At 40.7% G+C, this 13,272-nt stretch overlaps 1 non-coding gene across 1 annotated transcript; it reads right to left on the bottom strand.

Moving 5' to 3' along the window:
• Positions 1-12,893: 12,893 nt before the first annotated feature.
• Positions 12,894-12,968, bottom strand: Trnas-cga. The gene has a single exon. It is a non-coding gene; the product is annotated as a tRNA-Ser (tRNA).
• Between the last annotated feature and the right edge of the window lie 304 nt (positions 12,969-13,272).

The following is a 13,272-nucleotide window of genomic DNA, read 5'->3' as shown; positions in this document are numbered from 1 at the left end:
CCTGAGAGCAAAGACAGCAAGTCCGTCTGTACCAACAAAAGCAGATACTGAGCGGCTGTTAAAGCCGGGCGCTCAAAACGGAAGACCTTTTCTCTTCACTGCTGGCTTCCCAGCAAAACTCGGCTCCCCTAAATCGTAACTGCAGAAGGCCAATCCCATTCTCGAGACCACGGAGTATTCAACCTCTCTACAGATTCTTCCGACCGCCGACCAACCATATTTTAGTCTTTTGTCGTCCAGCGCGGAAAATTTTTGAGGAAATGCCTATACTCATACAATGGTACGCTTCTCAGAGTAAAAATCCTTGGAAATTACCCAGCCTGGGATATCTGAGGTAACGCTTCCTCGTTCCCCTCTGCAGCATCCAACAGTTTCAGAGTTTCCGAAGTATTATCCGGTTATCCTTCCGGCCCCACTACAATACGGGCAGGCCGCCGCTGTATTGTGCTTCCACGCTCAGGTGCCCAGGCCGTCCGTCTTAGCGCTTCCTGTGTGAAGCAAGACCAACACACCTGTGCGGGCGTTACCACCCAGGGGTTGCGTTACGCCTCCCGTTTGATTTCCACTAGCGTTCAAACCTGTACTAGTATAGGCAATCATTCATTACGCCATTTTGATAATAAAGACACTCTGTAACCTTTCAAGCAATAAGCGTTAACAACTATTTGCAAGGTTTACATGACAGTATCAGTCTTCTTTAAATATTTATATATAAATTATACAATCTATCAAATAATACCTAATTGCAGTTGTAAATCACGGCAAAGTATGTAGATGAGTGCTTGTAGGGTGCGAAATTATAGCCATCTTATAATACCCCCAAGTAATGAACTACTTTCTACTGTGATGGGGTGATTCTTATAGTATTCTCTCATCCTGTACAAAATAATATAACCAACAATTATCTGTACAAAGGAATTAATAAAAATACGAGGACACAGGAACAACTGAATCATGATATGTCCTAATACAGTCATTCTGCTTTCATTGATGGGCTTACTGCCATACATTTCTTTACTACATATTTATTTTAATCTGTCTGCTCCTTATGTTTGGACCATTTTTTGGGGCATGCCTATTGGAATTTACAATGACACACAAAATAACCCATGCTATAGAAGGAAGTTTACTAACATTACACATTTTTTCTCTTTCAAAAATGGCAGGTCCCATCTTTCTTTAGACTTGAGGCCCATGCTCTCTGTCATCCTTCCATCCCTAAGACATAGGTTGAGGCAAGAAATACTAAAGTAAAGTATCCTAATCTTTTCAGAGTGGTTGTCTAATAAATTACACGTTCTTCGTTTAGCCATTATTGTGCAAAACAAGCAGTTATGTCAATTATTATTTAGATTTTCTATTGGTCGTTATACAATTATATAAAATTCTGTGAAAAATTCTGTGTAATTTTACTTGGTCATATTTCTTCTCTTGGCTTACATTTAAAAAACATCGTTTCACAAACTGATTGTCCAAGTGTAGTGTTTCCCAAACGTGTATACTCTTTTAACATTTCAAAAATCTTATATTCTAAAGTGTTATTTGACAAACTGCATTTACATTTACTGTGAAAACAAATATTTGTAATAATTGTTCGTATCGACCACCAATTTTAACTAATGTTCTTGTTTACAGAGTATACAAATATAATACATTAAAACATTAAAATCCATAGCATCTTTTTCAAAGAGAATGACATACAATAATTTTACATGAACAAATACACAAATATTTTCTTAAGACTACCCAGAAAAAATAAGTACAAGATGTTTACAAAAATGATAAATATCGAAAACTTATTTTGTGAGTGTAACTGTTCGGTGTTCACTACATTATACACTTTTTTTTAACAAGAGTCACACACTGATTCAGATTTCACAACGCAGTTTTATCTTCATTTATGTATGGGGGTGGAAGCTACAATTTTTGTGATGTTTAGGAACTGAAGATTGATTGAGATTGGTCATGGTGGCTTTGCAAGTCAGTCTTTGGATCCTCAGCCCATTGTTGATCCTGTCAGGTTACAAGTCTGTCGCAGAGTTGATGCTGTGGAAGCATCCTCGGAATACACAGCAAGGTAAGTGGATGTATGTTTTGAAACAGCCAAGTTTTCGTCCAATTTGCACACAGTATGTGGGAGGTACATTCAGGTAGGATCTTTAAAGTTCACCTAGAATTCTTCTGCGTCAGCTAAGAGAAGTGTAATTGTATCTAGTCTTCAGTTCTTCGTATTTCTTCTTTTTACTATGTTTGTATTACTACTCTTCTGTTCTTCATGTTGCTTCTTTCTCTTGATTTAAATGTTGTGTTTTGAATATGGATATTGGTAATTGTGGACAGGTAGGTTATCTGTTTGGTGACATTATGCATGGAACCTGAGTCATTATATGTGACTCAGATTCCTCAGAAGTCAGTGCCAGGTGACTGACTGCTACAGATTATGATGTTTATCAGTCTCTGTCTGGCACAGAACATCAGAAGGAAAAGCAAATAGAGTTTACAGTTCCATACAGCTATTAGCAGATGTGCTGTAGGCTTAACTGACTGCATTATGTGTGCAATTTGTTTATCTTGTCTCCATCGTGTAGTGCAACAGTGGAGAAAAGTCATTAGTGGCCGTTTAAACACCCGTCTCGACCGGACTCAGCAGGGCTGCTGCAGATGGGCGCTTGTTACCTACTCTGTTGTAGCCGGCTGTCTTCAGGCAGCCCCATTTGAATAGGCGAGATGATTGCTCACGTCCATGACATGGCTTTGGCTTACTGACAGTGTCCCTTTCTTGCTTTTTTTCCGCAGCTGTGAAGTTAGCCTCCCGTTCCATCTGCACATCACATTGTTTCTTCTAGTGTGTCTCACAAAAGTTTCTTTGTGTGACACCTGTGCTCACTAATATATACAATTAGTTTCCGATTTACGCAAATACTATACAATACATGAAACAAAATCATTGACGTTTTTCTGTTATGAAGTATACATTTTTAAGTAGCACTCACTAGTGAGGTCATTTATCTTTAATTTATTATTGTTCTAGTTGTACAATCAGCCCAGACACTCACTTATTTACCCTTATTATTCTGATCAAAATTTCATGTACAAAGTTAAAGTTAGTTATAAAAGAACGTAATCCTCAAACTATGTAATTTAATTATTAAATATCTGTCGGTACCTGTATACCAATGAAAAAATACACGTAACAGTATAATTATGATCATCACCAGATCCCAATGTTAATAATTGCAAATACTACTTGTTAAACTACTGGCAAGTAGGATGTTTATACTAGTCTAACTACAACCCTATTCAAAGTACTACACTGCCGTTGCGTATCACAAGATTGTCCAATCACAAGGTTCTTGGTTTCGTCGTGGATGTCATCGCGTATATCTGTGAACAAGGAAGTGCACGTCTGCACAAATGAATGACTAAGTAGGCCTTTTCTTCATTTCATGCTTTGGCTTGCCTCCTGTGGACAATCATAAACTACATAGCAAGTTTAGTACAAAATCGCTGATAGCTTCTTTAATCATACCATCATGTACCTTCTTTCACGTTTTTACTTAGTAATACCTTCTCTGTCGCTGCCCTTCCTCTGGAGCTGCTGCTGTTACCTTCATCTGTTGTTAACTCTCCCTTTTAGGTTACTATAGTTACATTTTATTTTGCTAGTGGTACCTTCAAATATAAAAAGATCTTAGTACATTACATAAAATCACTGCTGATCAACATGATTGTCATGCCCTTCTGTATTATCCACGATGTCATGTACTTTGAACATATAGCATTTTCATACTTACATAATTGGTGGACCTCACATCCTACAATTTCTTACTTTCCTTTATTAAATTTTATGTGTCTATATCCCCTTGTTACACTTCCATTTCATGTCGCTATAGCACTCAACCAACATTTTGGTGCACTCATACAGTATTCTGCAGAACTGGCCACCATGTACACAATTATTCCGTCTCTCTGAACAGCATAAACACAACATTTGCATATACAAACAACGCTGCGCTATCGCAAAGCCACATGGAGCAGGCCACCTAGTGAACTCACGTTTCTCTGAATGGAGACAAATCATATTTGGACGACACACCTGCGAGCCACTGCAAACCACTACCAGCATATCACTCATCTGCGATCCCACTGCTAAGCATGGAAAATAAACACTCATTTCATGAAGTAGTTCTAAACCTTTTTCAAAATTCTGACGTTCCCTGCTAATACGTTCCACAGCAATTGGGTAACAAACTTACCTATTCACACATCTTTACATTTCTTTGCAGTACCACACGTTTCTCATTTTTACTTTATTCCTTCATGGACAGATCGCACATCTTAAACTACAAACACCTTCTAAATTGTACACGCAGTTTGCTGTTCACATAGTTATATCCTACGCAAAGAAACATACCCTAATTTTCTCACCCTCGACATCCTGCCCTTTTTATGCAGTGTAGTACCTCTTTTAACATGATAATAGCACAGAAAATATTGATAACTCTACATATCCCTTCAGTGCAATAACTTAATTTAATTGTTAACTATATACAATATACTTTACTTTCTCCATACAAGCTCACTTTAATTCTTCCTGGTCTATTTTCAATTGATTGTTCCCGATTCCTCTTCTTATTCATCCCACCCCATTCTTGGTCCGACCGTTGACGAGTTTCTCAACTGTCGCCCCATTATGCGCCATTACTTTGCTGCTCCCGCCTGTGTTCATTTTGTTACCTGTATTCTTTGCCATAGTTCTTCCACTGTACCTTATTCCCACAACGATATCTATGGTCCATGTTTTGGTGAGGCGGCCAAGTTACATTGGTTTGCAAATTATGACCTCTGTTACTCCCTCCACTGTTCTGACTTCTTTCAATTAGCACGTCTCTGTGCCTACGTTTTTCTCGCGCCTGCTGCTCTTTGAAAGCGATCTCTAACTCTCTTAAGATAGTCTTGAATCCTGCTACATCACTTCCACATCGGCCGACGAGTGTTTTGCTGGTAGGAAATTGGCAACTTCATGTAGCACAATCTTATGATCTCAGCCGGTGTGCATGGGTCGTCCAAATACTGATTTTTCTTTGTCAAGTTCCCGAAATACTTCACTGGACTATGAAACCCTGAACTCTCTGCTCATAATTATTTCCTGTTTGACCCTGTCCTGTGTCTCCGTGGACCAGTCTTAGCTTAAAAATGCGTCACGAAACTCGTCGTACGACTTGCACATTTTTGCAATGTTCCGCATGCATTCGGCTGATGTTCCCACGATATGTGAACATACGAAGTCCAGTTTTTGCATCAGAGGCCAGTGAGGAGGTAAGGATAAATCAAATTGTTCAACAAAAGTTGTTGTGTGTAAAACGTAACCCTCGTCTCTATAATGTTGGAATTTTCGTACAGAGATAAAATGCTGAAAATCGAAAATTTAATTAGAATTTCTTCCCACTCGGCCTACCACATTCTCACTTGGAGCTAACTATTCCGGTCTACCGTTACTTTGGGTATACTCTCCTCTACTCCCTGTCACGTTTTCATCACTGGAAAAATGTTCCGTGGTGCGCATTATCAGGTAACAATTATGCATGTGAAATATCTCATTGCTGTTCTCCGTATTCGCAATTTGCGACCCAGTTGTGCCCTGTGTGGACGCGGGGGCCATATGTCTAGTGATATTTTGTTGCTCTGCGATACGCTTTCAGTCAGTAGTCTCGAGCAACTCTTACATTCGGGCACATTCTAATATCATCTGGGCTTGGACATGATCGTGCTGAGTTTGAACCGGCTGTTTCGGTTTCTCTTGTTTCCAAATCGCCTAATATTTTTGTCTGAGATGTGAGTTTTTACTAGGTTGCGACCTAACTTCCTGAGATAATCGCTTAATTTCGATTTATATGTTTTGTTTAAATTGTGAGAGCTCAGTGGTTAATGCCTTATTTGGTGCGATCTCTGTCTTTTGCAGCTGCGTTACTTCCACTTGTTTCGCGCGCTTCTACAACTTCTTTAATGCACCTCTACCCATCTTTGCTCTCCTCGCTAGTAATAGCGCCTCCTTCTCAGTTCCTCTGACCTCCTCATTCTAGTTTTGTTCGCAGCGTCACTACCTCATTTCTCACTTCCCTCATTTCATGTTTTATCTACTGAATTTCGACACTAACGTTTGGAATTTTACTTCCCATTTCACCATTAACGTTTTGAATTTTTCTTCCCATTTCAGAGCGTACTACATCATTCCCCCTTTTTATTTAGCTTCCAAATTCATTTCCCATTGCTTTTAGGTATGCAAGGATGTCCAACACACCTGTGTTACCTAAATCTTTTCTCCTATTGTGACTTACCCTTCCTCTACTCTTAGGTGATCTTCTGCCCTTTCCATTTCTTGCTATTCAAGAATGTCATGACCACGCACCCCTGATGTGCTGCCTCGTGACGATGTCACTCAAGGCGATCTACCACTATTCGTAGTTGTTCCGGGTTCACTTGAAGTCCCTACATTATAGTCCCGTATCTCTGCGATTGCTTCAGAGTGTCTCTGTTCCTCATCTTCGCTATTGAGATTGCACACCACGGGCTTGACCGTGTCTATCATCCTCAAAAACTTCCCTCGGATTGGTATTCTCCTCACTTGTGCCTAGTGCTGCTAATAAAGCTAACTCTTTCTCATCCCACAGCCTTTCTGGACTATATTCTATTCTTGACCATTTCTATATTGTTACAACTACTGATCTGTTGTGCTACTAAGCGCGCTTTCGCTATAGTTATCATGGACTGATCCCTGATAAGAGTTCTCTTAAAAGTACACACAATTTACACTACCGACATTTATTATGCAACGAACATGTAACATAAAATATCTACAGCAAAAAATCTAGACTACTGGCACCGTCGTGAACGAGCAGTGTCGGTACAAAACAAACAAACTAAAAGGACAACAATTTTTTTAATGTCATCCCGTCACTTTACCAGTGCAAACTAAATATGCAAACTAGTGATCACTATCAATAACAACTAAACATTATAAATGAGAATTTTTTTTTTAATTTCCAAGGCTTCAAACCACCGTATGGCTACTATCAGAAGACTCTAAGCAGAATCCTGGCAGGGTAAGCCGTACCCAAGACGCTACTCCAGGCGAGTGTAAAATGAATCTGCACAATGGAAAATACTTAACGCTAAATGAAAATTTGGCCCTATCTGACTACCCTCTGAAGCAGATCTTGGGACCTCTTAATGATGATATCTCCTCCTTCTTGCTCCTTAACATATAAATTACAACATAAACATAAATGCATGATTAAGGGAACTACTAACTATAAAATTATAAATGCTGTTACTGCTTATACATTTGTTGTAGATTAAAACCCCTTTACATTACAACTTTTTATGTATCAACGTCCAATGGACATAAAGAGATACCAATGAATTTCCTAACTAATACGAATTATTAATTGCCAGAATGCGCCCCTTTTTATGACTACACGATGTAATATAAAAAACGCGAAATGACTGACATCACCTAGGTACCAAACACTAGAAGCCACTCCTTTAAAGATAATCAACAGTGGTGTGCAACCTCAGTGGAAATAAAATTTACGTGATCACAGCTGTTTAGCTTTATAACACTAATAAGCCAAAGCAATTAACAATATCACCGTATGTACTGCGTCTGGTGCGTCGAAGTGATGGTTCTCATACATGTCTGCGACGATAGAGCAACTCCAGCCACAAAGTAAAAACTCTTTCTAACACTAGGAAGGCAGAAGGCGGTCCTCTGACTAGCATTGTCTAATACTGTCTTCTCCTCTCTGTTTTCCACAGACAAAAAACTCGATTTCCGAACCACAAGGATGGAATTCAGATAACGTCTCTAAGTGAGTATGGACGAGGAAGTGCTCTCAATAACTGAATGCTGCGTACTCAACGACTACTCCCTACCCGGAGGCGAAGTCCAGAATCGCATAATTTCGCATCAGTACAATGCCTAACCGTTCTAACTATAAAATCTCCTGAGAGCAAAGACAGCAAGTCCGTCTTTATCAACAAAAGCTGGCCCTGAGCGACGGTCAAACCCAGGCGCTCAAAACGGAAGAGTCTTCTCTCCACTGCTGGCATCCCAGCAAAACTCGGCTCCCCTCCCACGTAACTGCAGAAGGCCAATCCTATTCTCGAAACCACGGAATATTCTCCCTCTCTACAGATTCTTCTGAGCGCCGATCAACCATATTTTAGTCTTTTGTCGTCCAGCGCGGAAAGTTTGTGAGGAAATACCTATACTCATACAATGGTACGCTTCCCAGAGTCAAAATCCTCGGAAATAATCCAGCCTGCGATTTCCGATGTAACGCTTCCTCGTTCCCCTCAGCTGCGTCCAAGATTTTCAGAGTATCCGAAGTATTATCCGGTTATCCTTCTGGCCCCACTACAACACCGACCAGCCGTCACTATTGTGCTTCCACGCTCAGGTGCCCAGATCGTCCGTCTTGGCGCTTCCTGTGTGGGCTTTCCCACCCAGGGCTTGAGTTACGGCTTCCGCTTCATTTTCACTGGCGCTCCAACCTCTACTAGTACAGGTAATCATTCATTATGCAGTTTTGATAATAAAGACATTCCGTCACCCTTCATGCAATAAGCGTTAACAACTATTTACAAGGTGTACGTGACAATGTCAGTCTTCTTGAAGCATTCATATATAGGATATACAACCTATCAAATGATACCTAATTGTGGTTGTAAATTATGGCAAAGTGTGTAGATGAGTGGTTGTAAGATCCGAAATTATACCGACCTTGCGCAGTGTGCCGGCCTGTCTGTGGATGGTTTTTTAGGCAGTTTCCCATCTGCCTCGGCGAATGCGGGCTGGTTCCCCTTATTCTACCTCAGTCACACTATGTCGGCGATTGCTGCGCAGACATTTTCTCCATTTACCGTACACCATAATTACTCTACCACGCAAACATTGGGGTTACACTCATCTGGTGTGAGACGTTCCCAGAGGGGCAGAACAGCACAACACTGGGCTCTGTGTGGGGCGGGGGTGGCGTAAGTGGACTGCTGTAGCCTGTTGTGGGATTGTGTACCACTGAGGCTACGGTGGGAACGAAGCCTCTTTGTCGTTTCTAGGTCCCCAGTTCAATACAATACAATACCCTACCATTTCATTTTTTTTGTTAAAGGCGAGTGTTAGTTCCTTCCTTTATTTAAGATCCAACAATAATTGTTAAACAGTTCAGTCTTACACTGCAATTCTTTTGTTTTGTTTTCTAACATTCACTTACAAGAGCTTATGAAAAGACATTGCTCATAATAATTTAAACAACAATATTAAAACAAATTTCTAAAACGACCTCCATCGACCAAAGCTGCATTTCATCCCGTTAAGTTGAAATTGGAAAAAAAACCTCATACAACTCACTGTTCAGAGTACACTTAACTACCTTTGACCGTTAAGAATCAGGTCACATACCTCTCAGTTAATTCTCAAAGTTTTAGTGCTTCAGCTATTTTCATGAAGATTTCCTTTACAATAATCTAAAACCTAACAATTCCAGAGGATACTCGCTATTGAATTTCTAGAAGTTAAATCAGTCTGCCAAAATCATTTTCGAGAGCTGTCGGTAACAAATAATTTAACCAAAGCTGTATTAGAAAATGATCAGCTTAAGTTCTCACTCGATCATTTATATTTATTGAACCAAAGGAAATGTAATTCATAAAATACAATTTACCAAGAATAGTTACCAACTTATTAATCTGAGAGCTGGACACTATTTCCGGTAATTACTGCACTGTGTCAATACATACAGTCATTAAACAAGAAAAATGCCAGTGCACTTTATAACCGAGCACAGTGAGATGTTATAGTAACACAAAAGACAACTTTTTGTCAAGGTACCATGTACAAACGAACGTTACTAAAAATTACTTGAAATCTACCCACCCCTTTGTACTACTCGTACCACATTTCTCAGGCCTGACTACCAGAAAACTGGGTCCTCCTCGACCAATACAGCAGGTTACACTTTGTGCCTTAATTCCGCGATACCAAATCAACTTATATGTCACCGGCACTGTCCATATTTCTCCCCCTCTTAGGAGATCAGCTTCACTACACACTTCGGTGACGTTCTATGAAGTTCTAGCACAAGATAACTTCATTGGGTGAAAGCACAACCAGTCCCCTCGACGAAAAGTTTTAAATGTTCCGAAAGCGACATACCATCATTCTACACAAGATGGCTACCATGGCGTGTCACCTTCTTCCTCTGAATTAGCGAAAGCCTGTGCATGTGCCTTCGTTCGTACACCCATGCTCCTTTGCTCCCAGCAGCCTCATCAAAGCACGTCCTCTCGCCAGCCGTTACGCTCACCAACTCTTCCTGTGGGCGCAGAGCCACATGCCATCCTCACCACTCAGCGCTCCACCCTCGCTAGCCTCGCACACCTGATTCGTACCACCAAAGACATTGTACGAAGACAAATCACTCAAAAGATCCCAGCGGAAATCTCGAACCATCTAACGTAGTTAAATCTCCCCCCCCCCCCCCACACTTAAATCTTCACTTATTTGGTAGTGAGGTGGGGGCGGGGAGGGGGGAGGAGGGGGGAATAGGGTAGGACATCACCAAACGAAATCCTGCCAAGCGTACAAGCGTAACTGCTTGAGTAGCCGTAGTTATATCAGTAATTCTGTCAATAGTTACACTAACGATTATATCAGTTACAACAAAGTGTTACCGTGACCCCCGAACAAGGCCCCACCTTCCCTCCTTAACATTACTCTTACTCACCAGCCTGCCTTATGCTACCTAATGAGTCTTCCCAGACGCCACATCCCATACCAGAAGAGATACTGGGGTTAGGTTATTAATAACCTCACAGGGACCCACAAACCTGGACAATATTTTCCCTGTAACTTTATCAGCCCCTTTGCTTGTAGCCAAAAAGTCTTAATAAAGGCTTATCTCCCATTTCCAACTTCGTGGCCTGTCTCTCCTGCATGTATCTTTCCGCCTCTCTATGGTCGTGGCCAATATGTTGGCCCTCGCATTCTGCCAATTCCCTTTAATTGTGGCAAGATCATATATTCTGGCAATAGATCATCAGTCTTCCAAAGCTTAGATAACAGAGAAACAGAGAAGTATTAGTGTTCGCCAGCATCAACTTAACAGGAGAGGTCCTATGACGATCGCTGTTGGCAGTACTGGAGGCATAACCCAGCCAAGGAATCAATTGGTCCCATTGTGGCGTATCTTGATGGTAATATGCAATGAATGCCACTTCAAGGTTCCTGTTAGCTCTTTCTGCAAATGACGGGTGTGAATAATAACGAGTGGTGGTTATGTGATCAATGTCCTGATTGAAACAAATTCTCCTGAACTGATTGGAAAGGAATGTAGCTGCATTGTCGCTAACTAGTCTCTTGCCAGCCCAAAGGTGATAGCGTGTTAGGTGACAGAGAAACTTAGCAGCAATCATTCCATGTTTGAAACATTCGTGACTGGAACAAGAAAACAGGGAAATAGCAGTGGTACACCAAGCACCTACTCTCCATCGCACACCAGAAAAAAACAGCGAGTTAATATCCAGTTCGGAGCTAAGTTGAACATTTCAAGTCTATAACTTAACGGGAAGTCACTTTAAAAACAGTTGCAAAATTTGTACCGAACAGACAGACACACCGAAAAACAAAATACCCTTCGCCACACACCACACTCGAAAGCGAATTAATATTGCCCTTTCATCCAGTTCTTACACCAAGTACCTATTTGCCGCCACACGACGCCTTCTATCTGTTTGGGTGAAGGTGATAGAGATGTGGGGTGACTTCATTGAGTGCATTAGTACAGTGAACGTCTGTAAAAATGTCTGTTGTGAATTATAATAGTGTTGCCACTGATTATTATCCAACCCATGTGTTTCTGCATGTGGTTACATTCCAACCTCCTCTGATTACTGTCACTCTTCCACCGTCACGGGAACATTGCTTCCCGCAATAAAACGAGAATTTTAGGAACTACAGTATATTTTGAACAATCACACTCATCTCGAAATCTGCTGCGGTGCTGCCAGCATAATCATTTCGGATTCATTTAAAAATAATTGTCTCCTCTAATTTGCGAAATCCACTTCGAAATTATATGTTATTCAGAGAGTATTCAATCAATGTTTTAATTATTGTGGAAGAATTACATAGTGGAAATGTAATTAAAATTTAATTAGTTCCACAAGCGCAAATTGTTTTGTGATCAATAGTTCAGTAGTATTTTGGCGTGGTAGTGCCACTTGCGAATCTATTACCACACTACATAATCCATAAATGTAATTTAAATGCATGTATGTAATTGCATAAAAATATATGTATGTAAGTGTGTGTGTGTGTGTGTGTGTGTGTGTTGCAAGATGCAATTTCCACCCCCACACTACTATAGAAGTCAGACAGACGCTCCTAACGTTCTAAAGAGAAATGCCTGAAAAACTTTCAGCAATAAATATTTTCTGGAGTCGTCCGCTGTAAGGAAATGACACAAAAATTCACAAAATTTCTTACATAACTTATGGGATAATTGGGTACTGGAGTAGTGCTAGTTAATGTAAGAAAAACATGAAACTAACGAAAATTATTACTTATTTTGCAAAAATTCTGAGAAATCACAATGGCACATTTAGTTATGAACTGAGCAAGTTATTTCCGGGTTCTTTTCGAAATGTGAAGTTACCTCTCAAGGATATTATTCGCTTTTGAAATTTCTATACAGAGTTTAAGATTGTTATTGACTTGACAGAATGGCTGAGAGCCGCGCCTACTCAACTTGAATAATTATCAGTTAGAATGAGATTTTCACTCTTAAGCGGAGTGTGCACTGATATGAAACTTCCTGGCAGATTAAAACTGTGTACCAGACCGAGACTCGAACTCAGGACCTTTGCCTTTCGAGGGCAAGTGCTCTACCAACTGAGCTACCCAAGCACGATTCACGCCCTAGGTCCGCCACACAGTGTTAATCTGCCAGGAAGTTTCATATCGGCGCTCACTCCACTGCAGAGTGAAAATCTCATTCTGGAAACATCCCCCAGGCTGTGGCTAAGCCATGTCTCCGCAATATCCTTTCTTTCAGGAGTGCTAGTTCTGCAAGGTTCGCAGGAGAGCCTCTGTTTAGTTTGGAAGGTAGGAGACGAGGTACTGGCAGAAGTAAAGCTGTGAGGACGGGGCGTGAGTCGTGCTTGGGTAGCTCAGGTGACAGTGCACTTGCCCGCGAAAGGCAAAGGTTCCGA

This window comes from Schistocerca piceifrons, chromosome 8 (genome assembly GCF_021461385.2).
Source record: "Schistocerca piceifrons isolate TAMUIC-IGC-003096 chromosome 8, iqSchPice1.1, whole genome shotgun sequence".
Classification (NCBI taxonomy): domain Eukaryota; kingdom Metazoa; phylum Arthropoda; class Insecta; order Orthoptera; family Acrididae; genus Schistocerca; species Schistocerca piceifrons.
Note: the sequence above shows the minus strand (reverse complement) of the source record. Positions and strands in the feature narration are given on the sequence as shown.